The 19,559-nt window shown below is 37.2% G+C and overlaps 1 protein-coding gene across 9 annotated transcripts in view; it reads right to left on the bottom strand.

Annotated features, from left to right (window-relative positions):
• The window catches only part of CHRM2 (cholinergic receptor muscarinic 2), a 111,454-nt gene that overhangs the window by 9,102 nt on the left and 82,793 nt on the right, over positions 1-19,559 (bottom strand). For 4 of the 9 annotated variants that reach the window (XM_068662666.1, XM_068662692.1, XM_068662719.1 and 1 more), the window contains one exon: positions 2,295-2,365. The exons of 1 other annotated variant lie outside the window; for it this stretch is intronic. The gene's annotated coding sequence lies outside the window, so the exon portion shown is untranslated. Of the gene's footprint in view, positions 1-2,294; positions 2,366-3,040; positions 3,263-18,161; positions 18,283-19,559 lie in introns of all 9 variants that reach the window. 4 more of the 9 variants (XM_068662684.1, XM_068662675.1, XM_068662701.1 and 1 more) reach the window with 4 other exon arrangements.

The raw sequence follows: 19,559 nt of genomic DNA, 5'->3' as shown, positions 1-19,559 counted from the left end.
TTTCTGTAGAAGTGTGACAAAAGCACTATATTTGAATCCATGTCTAGATTTTTAAGTTGTACCATCCATTTTTCTCTTTGCCTAGTTATAAAACTAGGAATGACTTGAAAATTTTGTAACAAGATCTGCCTATTGATTCCTTCCCTACTAATATAAAAATTCAGTTTGCTCATTTCAAGCCACCTCCAAGTAAAAAAATAAAATAAAATAAAGATAAATACAGCCCTGAAGTCCTTATTCTTATAACCCAAGGTGAAGGTGTGATTTACCATGAGTTGAATCATGAGAAAGTGACTTATGGTTCCATCTTCCCTTCATGTTCCTGCTGGGTATGCTTTTTTAAGGTTCATGGAGCAAGTTCGTGTAATTTCTCTCTCTAATTTTCTTGCACTGTTGATACCTCTTTTTTTTTTTTCTTTTTTTTTCTTTTTTTTTTTTTTCCCATAATTTGCAAAGATTTTACCATTATGCCAAACTGAAGTTATTAGTCTTTTGATAAACAAAAAAGGGGCAGATCTATTAAAGTCAACAGAATTGGTAGACTGACCTCAGCTGTGGATCTGGCTGTCTAGATAGAGGTTTACAAATAATTTTTTCTTTTTCTTTCTCTCTCTTTTCTTTATTTTTTTTTTTAGTGAAATCAAAATGGTTTTGTACAGAATCACAGAATTGTCTAGGTTAGAAGAGACCTCAAGATCATCGAGTCCAACCTCTGACCTAACACTAACAAGTCCTCCACTAAACCATATCACTAAGCTCTACATCTAAATGTCTTTTAAAGAACTCCAGGGATGGTGACTCAACCACTTCCCTGGGAAGCCCATTCCAACCCTCTCAGTAAAGAAGTTCTTCCTAATATCCAACCTAAAAAACCCCTGGCACAACTTTAGCCCATTCCCCCTTGTCTGTCACCAGGCACAAATTCTTGATGCTTGCTCACTTGTACTTGCCTCATTTATTTATTTATTTTAAATCACAATATTTTTAATTTATATCACACAAAGCTATGACAAAAGGTATAAAATGGATAGCAGGGAAAGGGTAAAGAAAGAAACAGATAAAATCGGTTCTGTTCATACAGAACAACTGTATACCTAGCCCTGTATACCTATGGGCAGTCCTCAATAAATATTAATGAAAATACTAGCAATATATATTTGATAGAAGAACAACAAAACAGCAAATGCTTTTGCCTTAAGGATATGTACTATCCTTTTGTGCATCCCTTGGAAATCAATAGAATGCACTGGAATTGTACAGCCAGTCTCCTAGCTCTCATTATTTATGAGCTCTGCTCAAGGGATTATTGAGGCATGAAGGCCAGATGTGACAGAGAAGTTAGATTGTTTCTAATTGGAGTATTTTCCTTTTTTTTTTTTTTTTCCCACCCATAGGTTATCACTTCTTTAAGACTGAGATTCTAGAAGTGGGAGTACAATCTAATGAAGACTGGAAAAAAAAAATTATATTATGTTTGGCTCCTTTATACTTCAGGGAAATACTTCTCTGTTCTCTGTGACAAGCCTGTTGATGCACAGAAGTATATAATCCATGTCACTTGGAGCGAAGCATTTTCATTGTCATTTTAGAACTGCATACTTTCTTTCAGATGCAAAAGGAAAAAGATGATGTGAAATGTCAGCACAACAGCAAAAACCCTTTTGAACTCTAAGAAAAATAAGCAAGTCCATTTCTGTGGAAAAGTCAAGATGCTACACCAGGGTGAAGGTTCTCTGGTTGAGTGGACTTCATAATCTCACAATTTTTCCTTAAAGAGATATGACTGACAGAAGATAAGGCTTATGCATTTGTCTTTACTTTTAAAACAGATGAGATTTTTTAGCCAGTTCCATGGTGAGGTGGGCACATGATAAATATAGGAACATAAGGCTAGACAGACATTTTTTCCTACTAGTTAATCACAGGTATATCCCTAAAATCCTTGGGATGAGTTTCAAGGAAACAAAAAGCTGTGAGGAGAAATGCTTATTTAAATATGTGATTTGCAAGGTAAGACATTCCAAGGGGAATGCAGCAGAATTTATTCTTGGTACAAAAAATAGACATGAGAATACCCCAGACATCTTTAATCTATAGGACTGTCAGTTCAGCAATTCACCATATACTTTTCAGCCCCAGACTCACAGCTGAGCAGCTGGCTATCCAGCCAGATGTGTAAGCTATCAATTTTTGGGGACTTCTTCCAAATGTTTATGAACATTTTTGACCAAAAGCATTTTTGATGAAAAGATGAAATAACCCACAAAAACGTATTGATTTCAAAAATATTTCACCTGAAAAGAGTTTGTGATCCAGGGTTCGGCAGCTACCTCTGGTGACAGAGTGAGAGAGAGAGCAAGAGAAGCTGGAAAAAGAAGGGAAGAGGGTCAGAGAGAATCTGAGTAGAAAAAAAAATAAGCTTTATGATAAGAAGACAGATGTTTCTCTACAATTTCATTGTGACAAAATGTTAAGAATTTTGTTTTTATTCTGCTGGAGCACTAAAATTCATTTTAAAACCTTGAAACTTGTGAAATCAAATTACTACCTCCCAGTTAACTTTATTCCTAAATTTTCTCAGCTGAATTTTTTACCCAGTTTCAATGGAAATATTGGTAATTCCCCTGATTTTATTATCTGGGGTGCAAGGAGCTGAATGAGAGCTAAAACCTAGTTTTACTTGTCAAGAATAGAATTTCACTGTGTTCTTCTGAATGGAAGTAAAACAGAGGAATCCCTTTCCCAATTACTTCCTTTTGCATGAAGCTGTCCTGTCATAGGAAGACTGATGGTCCTGCACTGCAAATTAAATTGACTGCCATGGCTTTCCTAGGTATGGAAAAACACAGAGGTGAATTCTGCCATCACATATGACAGTAAAACATTTCTTTTCTTGTGTCAATATGTTTGTAAAGTGAATCACATTTTCCTGTGTATGCTCATGAGAACTTACAGAACATTTGATTTCAACCGACATCTCTCATCACTCTGTATAGAACTACCATTCTACACATATGAGCAGAGACAGGAATATTCTTACCTCCTAATGCAAGATGCCCTGAATCTGCTGGACTGTTTCCTGCTGGCCCCAGTAGGGTTTGAATCACACCTGTAAGGAGGTTTCTCTCCCTTACTGGGGCTGGGCCGCTTGCTCCCTCAGAACAGTACTGTAGAATATTTTTATTTTTGTCATGCCACGGAGTCCGTCTCTCATGCTGGAGAGGCAGTTGTTATGGGAACAGATGTTACTCATCAGGCAGACCTACAGGCAGAGGCATTTTAAGGTAATATGACCTCCCATTATGAGAAGTACCAGATCTTGTTCTTGAACAAACAGAGCTCTCTTCTGCAAGCCCATGGGTATTTCTATGAGTTGCACAATATGGCACTGACTCCCATGGGCTACCATAATTTATTCTTGTATACTAAGTGCATTCTTGCTAAACAGAGAATAGCCAGAAAAGGCAAGAAGCTTCTCTTGTGACCTGGAAAACAACCAAGTTCATTTTCTGAAATATATATTATAATATATGACTTTGTGGAATGTAAACACCATAATAATTGCATGGAAAATATCCAAGGCAGAGAAATCCACATATAAAAAAATTAATTGTTTGATATTTGATAAGTGGTTGGGAAACATTCTCAGTACAGTAGTTTCTCTTCTCTAAAGAGCTTTTTCGCACTGCTGAAAATTATTCCTGTCCTTTCTGTGGTTGGGGCTGGGGACAGAATGGGGGGATTTGGTGGGTTTCACAGAGTGTACACTTTTGACTGGTATGATGCCAGGTCTTTTTTACTGTTAGTGCCTTCCAGGACAGGCAGAAGCAGGGTACAGATGGTTTGACCTGGATCCCTATCCTCACTCAAAACACAGCCTAGGCTGGCACAGGCTGGAGTATACTTTCACAGAGCATGCTGGCAGCCATGGTCTGCTTCACAGTCCTTCATTTATCTCCCTAGCAGTCACTGGGAACAGCAAAACAAAGGTCTAGTGCATAAATTTATTTCTGTAAACCTTTTCATTGGAAATATGAACTGTGGTAAGGGTGAGGAACCAAAATGACGCCATTGGGGGTATTCAGACTAAAAAAGGGAAGGCAAAGGGAAGTGGTAAAAGCTAGATATCATCCTTCAGATTGTGAACTGCACACAGAAGGTACTTATCAATTACATCCTGCCGACTTGACTGTTTTCCACTTGCCCTGACAGGATCCATTCCCTTTAGTGCAGATGTATCTTGATGCAATCATTATAATTTTTTGTTGAGAACAAATCATCAACATCTGTCACAAAACAGACTATGGAGTTGTTTACACTGAAAAAAAATGACTGATACGCTATGGCTGTCAAGGTTTGTTAGATAAATCCTTCCTTTATGTTATGTTATGTTGCCAAGTTAAATATCATAAGGATTTAATGGCTTCTTTCAATCCTCTGAAAGTGTAAAAAGGTCAAGACATGAAAGAGGAAGCAAATAATCTATACCTGAAAATGATATTGAAGATTTAAATTGAATTACCCAGCAATCTATGTGCATTGTTACTTTAAGCATTTTTCAGCATTCAACTCTCAAACAAAAATAAAATATTTTCTAACTGTTATTCCCTTTTGATCCAGTTTGTCTCCAATCCAAACATATGCAAAACGGATTTTATTTTTGCTGTAGCAAGAAGAAAGTTTTGTATATTTCCCTGAGTTGATTTTGATTCTGAACTGCACTGGTTTTGATTCTAAATTCATTCTTGACTCCATTTAAAGCCACAGTGTGAAAAAAGAGAGAAACAAAAACCCGAAGCCCATGACAAATATACTATGCATGTTTGTCAGAATTTATTACAGACTTCAAGAGAAATGATAGATCTTGTCTGGGTTATTGGTAAAAAATACATTTCAGAAAATCCCCAAATATCAGAAGACTAATATCTTCACTGCATGGGTTACCTTCTGCAATCCATCTAAAACTAGAAACTGCTTTGGAAAATACTACTGCTTCTGTGTGGTCCTTCCTTCTAATTTTCATACACTTTTTTTTCCCCTCTCAATCAACAATCATCACATCCTAGCAGAAAAAAAAAAAAAAAAAAGATATTTTGTGGGACTGCCTGCATCTACTTTTCCCCATCTCATCCTAACGAGTGCTTCTGTGCATATCTTTAAACAATAAGGAAATCAGAGTCATGGAGCATTAACAAAAGCAAACTAATATTTTGTCAGTAACACAAAATAGCATAAATACTCCCCCAAAAGCAGTAGGGAATTTTACTTGAGTAGGTGGCAGTGTTGGCATCAACATTGCTGCCTCAGTGCTATTGTCAGGGCCTGAAGATTTGTACAACACTTAAACACATCTTGCTCACCGCTGTTCCAAGAGTCTAAAACTGGTGCATATAATGTCATAGGCCCAACTGGTTTGTATTCAGAATCACACAATGGAAAGTATAGGTAGCATACACAAAAATACAATTGCTCTAGTTTCAGGAAACAACTAAAAAGAAGCAATTTTTCCTCAAAGATCTGGATAACTATGTATTTCTACTAAATTTGTGCTGTTGTTACTATTACTATTGTGCTGATAGTCACCCAATGGTACTAAGACAATTACTCTATTATCTTCCTATAAGTATAGTTTTGGCTGTAGGTATGGCTTTATTTTTCAGGGCCTGGATAATCAAGAGAGTATTTGTTTTCTGTCTTTGGGCAGCTGACATTACTCCACTTTAAATCCTGAAACTTAATGCACTGTGCAAACCTGAAAAATAAACTTCACAGTCATGTTTTTATCTAACAGTTTCTGATTCACAAAAAGGGATTTTTACTTCCTGGACTAAAGACAGAGAGCTGAAACAAGGAAGGTTCAGGCTGGATGTTAGCAAAAGGTTCTTCGCTGAGAGGGTAATTGGGCATGGACTGGAACAGACTTCCAGGGCAGAGCCTGCCAGAGTTCCAGAAGTGTTTGGACAACACTCTCAGACACTTGGTCTGATTTTGGGGTGTTCCTGTGTAGAGGCAGGAGTTGGACTCAATGGTCCTTGTGGGTCCCTTACAACTTGGGATATTCTATGATTCTGTGACTAGAAGTGTGTGGTGGTTTTACCGTACTGGGCAGCTAAACCCCACAACCGCTCTCTCACTCCCCCTCCTTTAGATGAGGAGGGGGAGAAGTAAAGCAAAGAACAACTCACAGGTTGAGATAAGGATAATTTAATTAAAGGGAAATAATTATAATAATTAAATAAAGACTACCATGAACTAACAATTTAACTAAGGGGAAATAAAAAGGGAAAGGGGAAAGGGAGGGGAAAAAAGGAAAATAAAAAGAAGGGAGGAAAACAAACAAACAAAATAAATGAAGGCTATATGGAAGTGCAGAGGAAAGAAATTACTCTCTACTTCCCACAAATGAGCGATGATTGACCACGTCCTTGAAGCAAGGCCTCAACGCACGCAGCCGGTGTTCAAGAGGAGGACCGACCTCTTCCAAACGAGAGCCCACCCCCCCCCTCTTCTTCCTGTTTCCACCTTTTATTGCTGAGTGTGACACCACATGGTATGGAATATCCCTTTGATTGGTTTAGGCCAGCTGCCCTAGTGATGTTTCTCTCCTCACCTTTTGCCCACCCCCTAGGAGGGTTAGAGAAAGGCCTAATACTGTGCCACTGCTGCTCAGCAGCAGACACAACACTGGTGTGATAACACTGCTGTTCCAGCTACAAGTACAGAGTACGGCACTGTATGGGCTGCTGCTGGGAAAGTTAACATTCCAGCCAGACCCAATACAAAGTGCCGTCACTCAAGTGTCACCTTCTTCTTGCTAGGATTTTATATAAGTAATCCTTGGTCCCAAAGTGTGCAAAAAGCCAAGCCTTGTGGCAAAGATACGGCAAGGCTTTTCTCTGTGCTCCTGTGGAACTGTACCAAAGTACACATACATGTATATGATATGGTTGCCCATACAGTAAGAGGTACAGAGTACAGTAGTTCATTCCCTTTGAGTATCACCTTCAGTATTCTGCACCTCAACCTGGAAAAGCTATTTACACACTGGAGGGTATTTGCAGAAAAGCAATTGAAAATACTTCAATTTGTATTTGCTACATTTCAGGCAAGTAAATAGTTCAGATCCCTTTAGCTTTGAAAACTAAAAGGGACTTTTTTTTTTTTTTTCCAAGTAAGCTGGGGTGTGGGGAGCTGGAAATCTAGTTGTTGAGATCAATAGAAGTTTATAACACAGAAATCAGAGCACAAAGTCTCTGGAGTAAGAAAGACAATATGAATCTGTTTTTAAGGGGAAAGGAAGAGGTTACTGCTGTTATCCTCAGGTCCTTAACATTGTCTGGTTTCTGTGGCATTTCACCTGATGTTTACAGCAGTTGAAAATACAGTATCCTGGAACATGAGGCTGACACCTCAGTGCCTTCCAAATGGGTGTCACTACATGTCCAAAGTGAAGTAAGGAGTAAAAGAAGAAATGAAGAGAAGGAATGGGAAAACGTATTGGGAGCTTTATTAACATTATTTTCAGAACTCCTTTAGGGGGTTGGTTAGGCAAGAAAAAGCCCCTAGTGAACAGCCAGATGCCATGTCAACTGAGGATGGGGCAGGACTTGTAGGAATCTCACAACCCATAATGCCGGGCTGTGCAAAAAGAGATGCAGTTGTGTAACAATGATCCATAACTAAAAGCTATTTTTAAGCCCTCTCTGTATGATATCCATGCATAGCCTAGTCCACACCCCCAGTGCACATTGCCAATTAACTAGGGAACTGGGGTTCTCTACTTAAAGAGAGTGTTCAAAGTGTATCTGCAGCTGCAGAGAGCTACAGCTCTTTAACATACGTTTATATATAGGCAGTGTAAAGCTGAAACTGTGAATTGTATAGATCTCAGAAAATGTTATCCATCATTTGAGAGGTGGTATAACATGAATAAAGCATCTGAAAGTGGTGACTTCTTCATCCTCCATATAAAAGCATTCAGCAAGACTGCCCCCTGCAGTGTCCTTGTACTAAGATGTCACCACTCATCTCTAATCACTGAGTAAGGAAGTAAAAATTGAAACATAACAAAAAGCCTAAAGCTAAGAAATACGTCGATGTACCAGATGTCATATCAGCCAACTCCTGCAGTGGAAACTGTGCAATAACTCTGCTGATAATTGGCATCTTATGATAGTGAACCCCTCCTCTCCCATTCTCCTAGGTTCTGCCTGTTTGTGTTCATCATGTGCTTCAGGGTCTAGCTCAAAATGTGAATAAGAGACTAGAATATGCACTACACACAGACAATGAAACAAATACCTGGCATGGGGGGCTCATAAGGAAAAAAAAATAATAAAAAGATATTAACAAGTATCTGACAAATGTCAGAAAAAAATACATTATTTTTATTTTTTTTTTAATGTGGTCTGTCTACCTTCCTCATTTAATTTGTAACTTAAGCAGGTTTTTTCAAAGCAGCTGCCTACATTTGCTATCTACCTTTTGAAGCATCCCACTGCTCTCTCCAGAGGGTTGAGTTAAATGGATAGGATCTCCACCTAGAGGCACACAAAGGCAGCTACCACTCAAAGCAGTCATTTCCATCAGTAGTATGGACTCGGTATGTGCTGAAAAATTAGATGTAACTGAAGTATCTCAGGTGGAGAAGCCCCACATTTCATTACAATTTACATTCTATTACAATTTAAATTCTATTACAATATATATTTTATTATAAATAAGGATCAGAGATATATTTTGATAAAATTGGGAAACTATTAGAGTTTGATTTATTGTTAGTAGCAAACAGGCTGACTACTGAGGTATAATTAGACTGTGGTACCCACTACACAGACATATATGCTCAGGCCTGCACTTATGCACTACAACCAGTTTTATTTAGTCATCACTTTGAGCATGATTCAACTGCAGAGTAGGCTATAAAGAGTCCAGAAGAATTATTTCTCTTTCCCTTCCTGCACTGTACTACTGTTGGAATTTGACTGAAGTTCCTTACACCAGTCAATGCAAGCAAGGAAAATTTTATCTGACTACTACTATCTTCTTCAAGCACTTTGTTAAAATATCCATACCAGAATTCAGCCTAAAATTATAAATATTCATAGTCCTGAGAAAGGTTCCCTCGGTAAAAGAGTTGTTTTCTGTTAAGATTGAACTGGAGTTCATTAGATTCCAGAATTTATTCTCTGAAGGAACAGAGCCATTATAGGTAAGCTTTCTCTCTGCAGCCCAGTTTGAACTGGAGGCACAGCAGTTCATTATCTTCATATCAGCTATCATGCCTGTACTTTTAAATAGAAAAACCTTATGAGAGCTACACAAAGTTTCTGGGTGACAAGCAGCAAAGCTAGGGAAGAGGTGAGGGTTCAGAAGGCTGAGAGAAACAAGCTCATAATTTGTTCTGAATACCTGGAGCTAATGCATAACAGAAACGAATCCCTCCTTTAAAATTTATACAAGAAAAGAAAAAAAAAAAGAAAAGAAAAGAAAAGAAAAGAAAAGAAAAGAAAAGAAAAGAAAAGAAAAGAAAAGAAAAGAAAAGAAAAGAAAAAAGAAAAAAAGAGAAGAGAAGAGAAGAGAAGAGAAGAGAAGAGAAGAGAAGAGAAGAGAAGAGAAGAGAAGAGAAGAGAAGAGAAGAGAAGAGAAGAGAAAAGAGAAAAGAAAAGAGAAAAGAAAAGAAAAGAAAAGAAAAGAAAAGAAAAGAAAAGAAAAGAAAAGAAAAGAAAAGAAAAGAAAAGAAAAGAAAAGAAAAGAAAAGAAAAGAAAAGAAATGAAAAGAAAAGAAAAGAAAAGATTAAACGCTCTTTATGTTTGTGGGTGTTTGTTTTTTTTTTCATAGTTTGAAAGAGTTTTTTTCTGCCAAAGCCTGCAAAAATATTGATAATGAAAAAATAGTAAAGAATGATAAGACAGTAAATGGGGTCTATCAAAGAACTGCTGATTAAACCCCTCATCCTGCCAGTGTGTCCAGTAAAGATACTGTGACTGTGATTTCAGTGAATCTCTGCAAATCTCTCCAAGGTTTGGAGGTCCTTGTGGGACCCTGAATAAACTTATTTTATGTGTCTTAACAGTGGGAGTGGACAGTGGAGACTCTTACTGTTTGCTGCAAATTTTGCAACATTCAGCAGTGTCTCTGTCAGGAATATTAATATATTGTGGGCCCAAAGAGACTCTTACTGAAGTTAAAAACATAATAATAAATCTTTCTTTTTCCCTTGATTGGAAGTGGTGCTAGCATGCTGCTTTTATCAGTGATTTCCTTATTCACTCACTTAGATCTAGCAGGCTCACTTGTGAGATGTCTCTAGCTTATCCCAAAACCTTCTTTGGAAGTATCTTTGCTCAGCAAATGCCTTTTAGAGTTCTTATCAGTCCATTATGGTCACTCTTATATGAAGTACTCAAGAGCTTTAAAATCTAATCCCTTCAATTTCTGTGTCCATTAATCTAGGGCATTTTTACACATCTTCCATCTTACTTAACAGCTTACCTAAGACATAGATTAGAAGTATAGAGAAGAAAACTGACTCAAATATAAAAGGATTTGGCCCAAAATCTTTGCAAGAATTTAAGCATATATTATATTCTAGTTCAAACTTGTTTCTTAGAGGGCAACTAAATTTTTTATTTTTATTTTTTGGTCTGGATTTCTGCAGACCAATTTAAGGTAATGGTACTGAAATGGGAAAGTACATAATTAGTTCTATACCTTACCAGAAAAAAGTCATACTGAAATTCCCATAACAGAATCCATATTTCCATGTCCATTCTGCAGTCTGAGATTTTTTGTTTTGTTTTGTTTTGTTTTTGTTTTGTGAAAGAGATATAAGATCCAATACATACACAAGTTTGTGTTCCTCTCCTTTCTGGAAATATGGTAACAGTACTTACACTCATAGAATGCTTTAAAATCTCAGATGAAGTGCTTGATATAGCTAATTATAAACATAGTTGATCACAGCTATGCATGTTTACAGTGAGACTGCATGATCATCTCCCCTTTTGTGGACAGAGAACCTCAAAGATTAAATATTCTTTGCCAAGAGAGGCAATGTTTATTTAGAAATTTGTGTGTTTTTTTTTGTTTGTTGTTGTTGTTTTTTTTTTTTTTGTAGTTTTTATGTTCAGTTACTACATTATTATAAGCTCTCTAAGTCTCCGACTGTGTCACATTTCACTAAATGACTGCTACCTACTTTAATTACACTGGCCTGTTGCAGACTAATTGAATTTTTGCTCCACTACAGGTTTAAGAAATCCGTGTCTAATTCTAGCTCTGATGCATGGCTCCAGATATTGGTCTCAACACACTGCAGTTACACTTAACAAGGTAAAATACCTTAGCTTTGCCTATTAATAATTCACCATGGCATTAACAGAAGCCCCTATCTTATGTTAAACAATAATGTAATGTTTAACAAGGTTAACTTAATAACAGGAAACTGGGGGACTCGTCTCTGACCATGTACCTTCTGTTAAAATTATATTTAGCATCACTGGGCCAGGAAGACTGGAATGCATAAGAAAATAGTCTCAAGCTCTCTACTTATTTTGATTTTTAGAGAGACATTACGAAGCTTGATCATTTCAAACTTTGACCTCTTGCATGCTTTTAAAAACTAAAAAAAAAAAAAAAACAGGAACATTTGAAATGCAAGCTTTCAAAATTGCTAAATGTGACTATTTGAAAACAAAGCTATTCAAAGCCTGAGGGGTAATAACTAACACAGTATAGAGAAAAGCAGGCAATTATTGTGTAAATAGATTTGCAGATCTGCACTGTGAGGCATGAAAAGGTTTCACAGAAAACTATCCCCGAGTACTATGGCTTCAGCCTCTCTATCATGCAAAGCAGTAGTTTATGACTGCTAAGCCTGATACCCTATAACCCAGCCCCTGTCACAGGAGCTGCTTGGAAACAGGTATGTAGAAAAAAGTGATTTTCCACAGAGGATTTTGCACATTGCTCTTTTCACTTTAGAAAGGAAGACAAAGAGATACAGAGCTGCTACTGGGTCATGGTGATAAATGTAAATTACGTTCCTTCCACATCTCATTCTTATTCCAAGATGAGTTAAAAAACAAACCAACCAACCAAACAAACAAACAAAAACTTCTGACAAATTTTTTGATTTTGAAATTCAGGGATAGTGCTGTTATATTTTACTATAGGGCATACTTTACTTTCACGGCAGAAACACTATGTCAGCTTCACTAAGACTGTTGCTAGATTTACTTGACATGTATGAAGTCAATTGCTATCCCATTTCTGGTTTTGAGGATCTCAAACTGTTTTTATTAACATCCTGAAATTCCATAATTGTGCTGTAGGTTACTCACTCCTTTCCTTCAGCAGACTTATCTGCTGTTTTCTGCATGTTTGCCATCTCTGCTTCCTTACCTGAGATCAGCTTTCCACAGTGAACTTATCTGAGGAAGAAAAGACTACTCTTCTGCAATGTCACCACATGGCCCAGTTCATTCAATCTAATACCATCTTTCTTCAAAACTCTTTAAATCATTGCTTGATGGTAAAACAAGCTTATGGGAAATGAAATACTCTCTAGATAGGAGTACCATCTAGTAATATTCTTAGGGAACAATGTCCTCCATCAAACTGCTGATTCCCTGGGGTGTCATGTCTGAGATTAAATCCCTCCCATTGTGCCATGCAGCAGCAGAAGAATTGCTCAGTAAGAACTGCTGCATTGCAACATACCTCTGTGCAGCACAACCATATTTGATGGGCCTAAAGAAAGACCGACCAGGAAGTGTGGAGGAAGAGAAAATAAATGAAATGAAAACAAGAAAGAAATTATAGAAAAAAAAAAAAAAGCTGATGACCAGACTGAGCCGTGAATGCAGAAGAAAGGAAGTAAATGAAGAGAAAGCAAGAGTGACTGCAAGAGAAATGAAGAGTTCTGCAAGAGTGTTCACCTGGGCTCTTTGAAAAATATGAATGTATTTCTACAACCTCTGGATGTAGTGACAATTTACATGGTTTTCAGTTCTCCTGACAATTGCTATTTTTCAATGGAATAATTTTAATCTTTTCTGTTAGAACTGAAGTGAATAACAACACAAATGAATATTTCTAAAAATTTCTTTGAACACCAGTGCCCATTTTAACTCCTCACCTTCCTTTTCTCCAGAGAAAATAAAAGAAACCAAACAAACACATAATGTAAACCTCCTAAATAAAATACCCTCAATTCAGGGTATTGAATCAGGTCAATTTTAATTTTGTTTTGAACTGCTTCTTTGAAGTAGTGGAACATTTCCACACAAGTCTTATGAGGAGTAGCTAAGAGAACTGGGCTTGTTCAGTCTGGAGAAGAGGAGGTTCAGGGGAGAACTTATTGCTCTGTACAACCACCTGAAAGGAAGTTGTGGGGAGCTGGGCATAGACCAGGGAGGTGGTGGAGTCACCGTCCCTGGAGGTGTTGAAGGAAAAGTTGGATCTGGTGCTTAGGAACATGGTCTAGTGGGTGATATTGGTGGTATGGGGATGGTTGGACCAGATGGTCTTGGAGGTCTTTTCCAACCCTAATGATTCTATGGTTCTATGATTTCAAACAATAACAAAAATATTAAGAAAGTTTCACGCAGATTAAAAAAAAAACTTTTCTGCTTAGTTTCAGAAGCTGTGTTATTCCATGCCAGCCCATGGAGACATTGATGAGCAGTCCCTTATGTTTCTTGCTTATTGATCAAAAGTCTCAAAGCATTGAGTGACTTGAGGATCTGAAATCTCACCTCCAAAAGTCATTCAAACATTTCATTTCTTATATCCTGCTGTCATTTACTGAGACTTGATCACCATAATCTCTTTGGAGAATGAGGTTGAAATGATTTATTTAAAGTTAGACTTCATTCCCTAATTAGGAATAGTAATATATTCAGTTTTTCTATAGAGATGATTTTTCACTCTGTAGATTGCTATTGCTGTTTCCTATGCTGATATTTATGGTGTGGATATTAACTTACTTCCTTCTTTCCCTGTCATTCTTTTCTTGTTCAGTTCTGCAAAAAAGCCATGATTTTAGATCCAGGACCCCTGACAATCAATTCTGTGATGGGTCTGCCTCCAAAAGGTATGAGATTCAGATAATACCAGCAGGATTTAGGTATTTATCTCAAGGTAAAGCTTATTTCAGAGGGGCTGAAACCATTGCAAATTGCATTTTTTTTAGGATTTCTGTATTCTTGCTTGTGATCCCTTGTGAATACAAGTCATGCAAACATACAATGGAAAGAAATTACATGAAGTAAACAGTGAAGGAGATGTGTTACTGAACTCCTGGGACCCCTGGAGCCTGGTGTCCAGAACACTATGTCTCTGCTGTCTCAGATGAGTTGGCAGAGGCACAGCTCAGCACCACGGAACAGCTGCAGCTTTCCATAGAGTCACGTCCTGGGGATTTGAGTTGTCTTTGTGTCTCCATCCCTTCCCTGCCTGCTGTATTACTAAGTGCTGCCCCCACATCTCCTCTCCTCTCCTTAACATGGACACTTCTCCCTCAGATATGACTGTAGCCTACGTTCTGAGACAGACCCACATCACTCTTTTCTTGTAGCTTCCTTTTTTTTTTTTTTTTTTTCCTTTCATCCTAGTGCAGCACTTGGTTCCCCTTCAGCCTCTCTCACTTTTCTCATCATATTCTTTACTATTCTGCAGTTCAGATCAGTCTGTCACACTGTCATATTTTCTTAGGTTACACTGTATTGTTTTCCTCATCTTCTCGTTTTTCTTTAGCTTCTTCCTTTTGCTGGCAGTGCCCAGCTCCCATTCCTCTGAATAATTCCAAATGCAGAAAGGTGAGAGGGCTCATGCAGTCTTACAGAAACCTCCTAGAGGGTCTAGCAGGAATTGATGCTGTGATGACACACTATGGTGCTATCCTCCCACTTGAAATAAATATTGGGTGATGATGAGAATAAGTTCTTCCATACAGCTTATAGAAACTATCCTAACCTTTTTTTTTTTTTTTTTTTTTTTTTTTTCTGAATTTTGCAAGAAACTGTTACTTCAGGACTGACTGTTCCAAAATCATGAGAGCCAGTTTTGCTCCTTGTTTGATGACAATTAATACTAGAGCACTGTACCCTATATATTACTACCCTGTATGTTATGTAAGAGAAGTAATGGAAATTGTTTTGAATGAGAAATGCATCAGATCTGTGAGTGGAGCATCACATGTAGCCAGTCAAGACTGAGGTGCTCTGCCAAAACTTGTGTTTGACTCTGAAGTGAATCAGATCCATCTGAGAAGAAATTCTATTTAGTAAGTAAAAAGAATGGTGTATTGTGAGGTTAGATTGAAGGGTTTAATAATAGAACAGCAGAGAAGTGGCAATATTCAGTATTAGAAATGACAGTGCTGAGGGGAAAATAAAGTGGTATCCTTACCCAATTTATGTATATATAGTAAATAATTATATTAAATATAGAATGTATGTAATATATGTTCATTTTTTTCTCATAAGCAAATTACACCAACATAGCTGCTGTGCTCATTAGCAGTGATATGACCGGATGGGAAGGTAGAAACCGAATGTGAGGAATGAGAAGAACATCTACCTAATTTTTCTTTACAGAAATTTTTGTTTCTCAGCTTCTCTAAGAGTCTGAGACTGAACATAGCCTCAGTGACACCACACTGATTTGCAGATGTCATGTACCCCAGTCATATATGCTTTGTGGTAATCTTTTAGAAGTGTATGGCTTGGCTCAAAGGCACATTTCACAGCTTCTTGTTCTCAGTTACTCACATGATAAGACTGTGACTTCAAAGGGACATCTAAAGGAAATGTTTGGAGAAAAAAAGAGAAAGAATGTCTATTGTGTTGTGTCACCCCCCACCTTATTTTATTTTATTTTTTTCCAGTTCATGATATAACAGGCTTAGGATACTTTGGTATAGCTGCTTCTCAGTAGGTTATTTTTTCCTTCTTACTTGACAAAGAACACACACACAAAATTGATAGTCAGGGAGAAAACTGTGTGATCCTAATCCACAGGCAGTCATCTTAAAGTGGCTTGTCAAAGTGCAGGCAGGTGACTTTCATAGTATAAGCAGGTTCCTTGGGACAAGCTGGAATGATGTCCAAGGTAGTGACTCTCAGGCTTTTTCACATCAGGACTCATAAAGTAAATAAAGTCTCTGAGAGTTGTTGGTGTCCTTCCAGTCTTTAGGCAACATCTTAGAGATGATGTTTCCTCCTATTTCTAGGTGCAAATGATGTTCAGTTCTAATTCAGTCAATTTCAAAATTTTCAAGTTGTTATCCGTAATACCAATGTCCTTCACTTAAATGAAGTCCTAAATGGCTTTCATGGCTTTCATGAAATATCTCGAATATATATATATATAAATATTATATATATATATATATATATATATATATATATATTTTTTTTTTTTTGGGGGGGGGAGAGATAGGGGAAGGGGAAGACAGACAATATAAAAAACATACATACATTAGGATTAGATTTTTTATATATTTTTAATGAGTTTGGGATCTTTGTGTTTTAGTCTGAGAAATACCATACAATGATATTGAATGGTTGATACACAGAATGACACTGAATGGTTAAAACACAGACACTTTTGTTTGTAAGGAGAGGTAATAGAGAGGTTTACAGTCAGGTTAATGTTTAACCTCCTAGGCTTTTTAATGCTATGGTTAGAAAATGCCCTTTAAATTTAATTATCTGCTTCTTTACATTTACTATTTCACAAATGAACATTTTAAAATGTCAGTCATCTCTCTTTACAGACGTCTATAATAATTTTGTATCCACTCATAATGATGCTGGTCATCCTAAGTAAATGCCACTTAGCCCACCATGCCATTGACAGCATCATTTATTCTCTTCTTAATTGTCTGAGGTTTGCATAATCCAGACCATGTAATTCAAAGTATGCTTTCTTCTTTACCTCTCTACACATTATAAACAATTCAAATCTTAGCAGATTGTGATTTTTCATCTAAATGATGACCATTTTAATAAGCCAAGTAGTAAAACTCTTGGTAGCTATTTTATATTGTCCTGAGAAAATAATTATTCCAGAAAAAGATCTAAAGTAAAAGTTGATTCTATGCAGTTATTAATGTTTTGACAAATAGAAAAGAAATCTCCGGAAGTAACTTAGTTTGGATTCTGCATAAGATACAATATATTATCTGAATACCTCATCTTAATACCAGCTTAATAACCTGTTGCCGGTACATTTTCTATATTGTCATATCAGTTTCTTAGATATTTGGAAGAACATATAACATTATTATTATTACTATCATCATCATTATTGTTACTGTTGTTGTTGTTATTATTATTCCATGGGGGATTTTGTGAGGGTCTGCTGTTTCTGAAAACAGGTGCAACAGAAACATGAAAATGGCATTGGCTTGACTGTGTGATAAGGTTGGTCCTTACAGGAATAGATGGCAAGGAAATATTTATCAACACAGTATCCAATATTTATCAAAATGGTGTCCAACTTCCTGCTTCATGTTACCAGCTTACAGTCCATGCTGACTGTCATCATTAGCTAGGTGATCAATGGAGAATGACAGCACAACTAGGTAAAAAAAAAAATCCATGTCTTCCTAATTCTCATACTCCTGCATGAGATGATTCCTGGGGGCCTGGGAACCCTCTGCTGAGATGGAAAGGAAAGAAAGACTGGTACCATGGCTGCTTTATTTGCTCCAATGGTCTTGCTTATGTTTCTAAGACTTCACACAAGAGATGTCTCATTTATTCACAGAAGTTGGAAACAGGCAAATGTGGAAAAATACAGCACAATTCCTTACTTACACATTACAAAGAACTGCATTAATTCTCTCTTTTATTACCTTCATGGTAGGTATTACAAATACATAATCCATTTAGATCAAAGATAGCATAGTTGTATTATATTACATGTGCAAATAAGGTCAAGCACCCAAAAGATGGCTTTCCCAAATAACACTATTATTCCTGGTAACAAGATAAATGTCTTTTCTAGCTACTCCTGTTGGGTCTTGTGATTTACTTTATTTATGCCCCATACTTTTACACAATCTGTTTATAATGAAACATGGCAACACAGTTTGTGATTATTTTCAACTACTGATTTGGCAAAAAGACAAAGAGAACTGAACTCTTACATTTTTCCTGGGAAAATCTCTCCTTGCTGCCTTATAGTCTTCACAGGTGAAGGTGGTTTGATGCTCTACATCAATGGCTCAGTGCTCCAGACAGTGAGAAACTGATGCAATTTGACCTGAACTAAACAGAACCAATATGCTTTAAATTCCTGTATAAATACACATGGACTTCAAACTCAAATAGAAGTTTGAGTTTGAGGCATTCCATTGAATTTTTTATGTCCCTGTTGCCCACAGATTGAGATACCTTCTGTTCTTTCAATACTGGGAACGAGGATGATTTCTGAGAACAAGTAAATAGCAATCCAACGTATTCTGATACAAAGAGTGTATTGGTATTTGGCTAGGAATAACGGCAACATAGTAAAAGGAGGAAAAGTTCATGGCTTTCATACTAATGTTTGGTTTTCATAGTTATGTTTTGCAGTCTCCTGTGGTCAGAAAGTGGTTTAATCTGCCCGTGTTTGCTATTGTTGGTATAAAAGTCAAGCTTATAAAGTAAATGTGGATGGGTGAGCCAAAAGCTTTTATTTTACAAGGACATCTACAGGAAGTGATGAGGTGTTTCAGATTTTACTTTCTGCAAATGAAGCTCAGAAAGCAATGTTTGGGGCTTATAATCAAGCTGACACAGGTATTGATGATAAGGAATAACAAGAAGCTTAGTGCTTCATTTTAGATAAACCGTTCATATTTAGGATATGCACATATGACTGTCTTAAGCCGATGAACTCAAGAGCGCTCACGGCAATGTGTCATTTCTTGTTCCTGAACAGCCAAGACATGCTGTTTGGGGCTTCACCTCTTTCATCCCCTTGGGGCCCAAGAAAGGCAAGTAGAAAGTCTCCTGGGAGAAAAAACAGATGAAAGTTTTCTTTCATATAGAACATAAAAGAAAACTTGAATGAGAGATTGTTGTGAATAAGGTATGCTTGTCTCCCCCTGTCCAGGCAGTTTAAAATCAGGACTGAGGTTTAAAAAGTGTTTTGAATGTTTGTGAGTATATTTCTAAATGCTTTTGTCAGCTATGAAAGAATCATCCCACATGATTTGGCCTCACCACTTTGAGTGGGTAACAGTGTTCTGACTCTGATAGGTCTGTTTCCTTCAGAGTGAGACACTGGTGATACAAGGCAAGTGCTTGCAGGTGAAATTTCCTTATTTATAGAAGCCCTTTCTGTCTCCCTCACCAGGGCCAACAGGATCACTAACAAAGTCTGTTTCTGGCAGGCACCCTGCAGGGATATCTGTGGCCCAGAAGCTCTCTTGGTTTCCATGAAAATCACCCAAAAATGAACATCCATCTCCACCCAGGCACAGCCTTTCCTTGCCAGCTCAGTTCTTGAGACTGCAGTTAAGTACATCTTTCAGAATGTGGATTTACCCCTGTGTACTTTG

The sequence above is a fragment of the Anas acuta genome, chromosome 1 (assembly GCF_963932015.1).
Source record: "Anas acuta chromosome 1, bAnaAcu1.1, whole genome shotgun sequence".
Lineage (NCBI taxonomy): Eukaryota > Metazoa > Chordata > Aves > Anseriformes > Anatidae > Anas > Anas acuta.
Note: the sequence above shows the minus strand (reverse complement) of the source record. Positions and strands in the feature narration are given on the sequence as shown.